The following is a 4,021-nucleotide window of genomic DNA, read 5'->3' on the forward strand; positions in this document are numbered from 1 at the left end:
AGAGAGATCAAGTATTTTAGCTGACACATTGTTATAATGTGCGAACTGATATTTAAAACGAAATGTAATGAATCCGTGCAACTGCCACCAGTCGGTATACCTAAATATTGACTGCAGTGATTCCCTTTCAATAACTGCAATATGTCTATGTACATATAAAGGTAAGTATTATTTGGTTGTTTTTTTTCTTCAATTACAAATCAAAAAGAGCTTCTTGAGAACAGCACCGAGCTAATCTAGCATCATGATGAAATGAACACTTTTGTTTGTACGGCGGAACAATGATACGAGTGAATGAATAGGATGTATTGGTTGCAGGCATTAGCTGGGCACATAGTGTCACCTGCCACGATGGAACAGACCATAAGCAAGACTGGGCAGAGAATTCTCTATTGTCTTCCCTCCTCTGTCTACACAACCTAAAGGACCCAGTCCCCAATACGTTATCACTGAGTACATAACCAGAAAACCCGCGCAGAGAGTAAGTGGTGTGTTCACAGTTATATTAAATGTAACAAAACTCAGGGCAGATCGGGTTAACATCAAGGACATGCCAGGCAGTAGTGCATATAGTCAGTAAGACAGCAGCCTGCCCTGTGTGTGCCCAAATAACAGAGAGCTGAAGTACTGAGGGGAGGAGATGGAATCACGCCTTTGTCCCTTTTCTTGTTCCTTTTCTGGATTTGTTGAAATCAGCCCTCAGGACAGAGCCAAGTCAATGTCTAAAGAAAACCTTTAAAATTACAAAACTGACTAAAGAGCAACGATAGACGGTTCGGGTTACAAGCTAGTCCTCAAAGGCAGAGATTTCATTCTAGTTCATTCTAGTTCAACTGCACTCACACACTCACTGACCTGTACAGCTCGGCCTTGGCAGCAGCTCCAGAATTTCCCCTCTTCCTCCTGTGATCTCTCGCAGGTCTGAGGCAGAAATGACAGATTGCGCCGGTTAAGGGATTTTAACGCTTAAGTCAATGGCGAAATGAAAACTTGGGAGATTTGCCTCCCTACCCACCAAGAGATATATGGCCGGGTGCTGGCTCACTGGAACATGACTAGTGGCAATATGATCTCTAGTCCCTGCTTGGCAAATTGCACTCTAATCGCCCTCTGCAAGCGCGCTGTCCTCCCATTCTACCTCACTTCAATCAAGCGACCAGGGGCTGGCAGCGAGCAAATGGGATGCGTGATGGGCTACGTTGTGCCAAGCTAAATCACATGGCAATGGCAGTTGCAAATCAGTATTCAAGAGTATTAGCCTGGCTGCCTCATGCTGAATTGAACGCTTGAATAGCAACGTGCGGCCTTCCAGATGTTGCCTCACATACGCATATAGCCATTGCCTGGCGTAGAATGTTATAGTTCAACATTATTTGGTGGGCCTCATGTTACTCATGTCTTATGGCCGTTACAAAGTCCATAGGGACTGCTGGCATCTGACAACTACTGTGGGCATCTTTGGTCCTTCCCGTGCAGTTTGGGATAAAGCGACAGCACAAAGGTAAATGGATAAACGATTAGAGTGAGAGAGATCTAGACAGACCGAGTGACTGAAAAAGCGACATAAAGACAGGATGCATGCCAGATGATAATAATATAACTATATTAAGCATTATTATTGTCCTGTGGTTATAGAAACAAAGTACATATAATTTTGTAAGATACTTGATAGACGGACACAAAAAGGAACCGACAATTCATTTTTATCGTGAAAAGTTGTAGATCGGCGAATTCCAGCCACAAAGCAAGCTGATTAATCACAAATATAAAGTATATATGCAGAATTCAAAATGATGTGGAAGAGAAGATGTCAGCTGTAATTATACCAATTAGACAGAATCCCCCTGTAAGATGGGTTTATAGATGCCCACTGGGGCACATAGATAAGGCATGATTTAGGCATATAAGATCTGCATAAGGGATCGACTGAATTAATGTATGGGTACTATTTAGTATCTTCTGCAGTTTTATCTGCAGCCCTCCAGTTGTTAGACAACAGCTGAAATAAAGATGGAGGATGCAGGAAGAGGTAGCTTCAGGGCCAGTCATTTTTAGAGAAGAAGGAAAAGAACAAGTACCTGCCAGCCGTGCCGCTTGAGCTCCACAATTCAGTATATTCCCTGCTGACTGCAAACACAAGGACAGCAACGAGGTGAGAGTGATTGTCCAGGAGCAGAGGTTGTGAAGTTCAAGTCCAAAGGATAGCAGAGGTTTTTACTGAATTGGAGAGAGATTTCTATTTAGTTGCCTTATTACAAAAGACATAACAATACCCCCACCTTCAGGAGATTACTAAGAGTTTTCACAGAAATACAGAGAAATGGTGCTCCCCGCCTAGCAGGGTGCGGATCAGCATAACAAATATGCACATACTCATTTCAGAGGCAGAAACAAGGACATTCCTCCATTGTATTTATCCGGGCTTTTTCTGTTTATTTGTTACAGTAATAATCCAGCCCACAGAAATGACATGCCAGCGGACTGATGGCAGCTGCTAATAACCCACAAGTGGAACAGTTATTTAATCCAAGCAAACAAACACACAAGAGCCCTGGGTACCCTAGCAAAGCCCTCAATATAGGCATCCCCTGTTCTTCCACATCAAAGGAATCCAGCCCTGGGGACACCCCAGCATAGCTGAGAGGCACAGAATCCCCACTTTAAAATAAATGACCTAGAAAAGCGGCTAAATCTATTCTCACCAGTGATCACAGCAGCTGCATTTTGCTTCAGAGCAGGGCAGGCTTTTTGCAGGTACAAAGAGCTCCCAAGGCTGAAAAATTAAACGGGACTTGCTCGCCCAAGGTCATATCGCAATCAGATATATATCATCAATGAATCACAATATCTAACGTGGCGCAGAGTAAATCATTAAGACTTTTGCAACCATTGAAAAAATAACGGTGCTTCCTTATTGGAATTCAGACGTGAGCAATAAAGCATCATTACAGTCATTATAACCAGAGCTGAGGTCATCAAAACCGTCAACTTACTATCACCAGTTACTTGCAGGAGTAAAATAATTTCCTACTGCAGAGTGACCATTGCTATACAGCTGTGGCTAATGGCAGCCCAGTGACAGGGTGGCGTCCCTAGGATGTTTAATAAATCAGTGTAATGGATCAGTATGAGGCACCATGAGCGCTTGCTTTCTGCTGACGTTTGGGAACAAGTCTCTCACTTTCTAATAGGACTCCTTTGTGTAGGGTAATGTAATCTGATCACTCCAATTCTATCTTTAGAAAACAAATTCAATTAAGGTAATAAATTAAAGATAATTAGACTGCAAACGAGTCTATATAGAAAAAAAAAACACACGTCCCAGACGCAGAGCGCGTTTTTGTCGATGCCAAGATAACAAGTGCATGAAAATGTACACCATGCCTAGGGACTGGGGGCATGTGGGTGAGAAGAGTGCCAGGGATAATGGCTGGGATCGAGCCTGTTGCCCTCAGGGATTACCTGCCACTCTCTGTACAATGAGGCTCAGAATGGAACAAATCTTTATTTTTAGGAGTGGAGATCACTGAATGATGCTGAGCGCTAATTGGCTAGCAGGGAAGCTGGGCACGTGGGCAGGTCTATTCAGCAGAAATTGGCATTTTAGCCCAATGCACTAACCCCCTTCCATAGGGAACGCGCTGGGGCTCGGTTGCACTTGAAACGGTTTGCGCTGCGGTGCTGTATTACTGTGACCCCACTACTTGCTGCCATACCGACTAGCTTTAGCCGCTCAACAACAAAGCGATGTCCTTGAATAAGCCCTATTGGAGTAACTTGCCTTGTGCTACAGGGGGGCCGGGAAATGAAATTATGCGTGCACTTGGTAGTTTGTAGCAATGAAAGCGCAAATAATCGTCAGTAAAAATTGCTGAACTTTAGATTAATGTTCCAGTATACAGACAGTAAAAAGGATCTGAGTAATAGGCATCCGTGTGTTCCCAAAATGCCGTGATTGGTCTGTTTTGTCTTAAATATGGGGTTTCAATAGTTTTTATATATTGCAGTTCACCAGGTTAAA

At 43.3% G+C, this 4,021-nt stretch overlaps 1 long non-coding RNA gene across 1 annotated transcript; it reads right to left on the reverse strand.

Moving 5' to 3' along the window:
• Positions 1–800: 800 nt before the first annotated feature.
• Positions 801–2,907, reverse strand: LOC116409484. Its single transcript, XR_004221874.1, has 3 exons — positions 2,703–2,907; positions 2,079–2,217; positions 801–921 (listed from the first exon to the last, which is right to left on the reverse strand). It is a non-coding gene; the product is annotated as an uncharacterized LOC116409484 (long non-coding RNA).
• Positions 2,908–4,021: the final 1,114 nt, after the last annotated feature.

This window comes from Xenopus tropicalis, chromosome 3 (assembly GCF_000004195.4).
Source record: "Xenopus tropicalis strain Nigerian chromosome 3, UCB_Xtro_10.0, whole genome shotgun sequence".
Classification (NCBI taxonomy): Eukaryota; Metazoa; Chordata; class Amphibia; order Anura; family Pipidae; genus Xenopus; species Xenopus tropicalis.